We start from the raw sequence: 450 nt of genomic DNA, 5'->3' as shown, positions 1-450 counted from the left end.
TCAGAACAAAAAGTCTAACAATAAATTCATAAAAGTGGATATCATTTTTTTTTCTATTAAATAAGTATATGTTTTGAAAAGATTTTTTTTGTATATTACATTAAATCCTATTATAATGGTAAAAATAAAATAGAATTGATTCAGTTAACAATAATAAGAGTAAAATTTGTATATACAGGGTGATTTAACAGTATCGGACCATCTCTCTAAACCAAAACTGTAAAGAATAAGTTAGGTTATGTTCATATTAAGAAGTTACGTTCTACTTTGTCGTGTCATGGATAACTAGAGCAGAAATTTAAAAAATCACACGGTACATATTAAAAACAAAAAACTATTAGTCGAGGCCGATAAAATAATAAAAATATAGGTTGGATATTACGAGTACATTTAAGTTAGGAAATGCACGATTTCATCAATAATTGTATGTACTGTATATACTGTATATTT

Source organism: Tribolium madens, unplaced genomic scaffold (assembly GCF_015345945.1).
Source record: "Tribolium madens isolate multiple individuals breed KSU strain unplaced genomic scaffold, Tmad_KSU_1.1 Scaffold_19;HRSCAF=116;Tcas5.2_LG9, whole genome shotgun sequence".
Lineage (NCBI taxonomy): Eukaryota > Metazoa > Arthropoda > Insecta > Coleoptera > Tenebrionidae > Tribolium > Tribolium madens.
The sequence above is the reverse complement of the archived record's forward strand: the minus strand, read 5'-3'. Positions refer to the sequence as shown.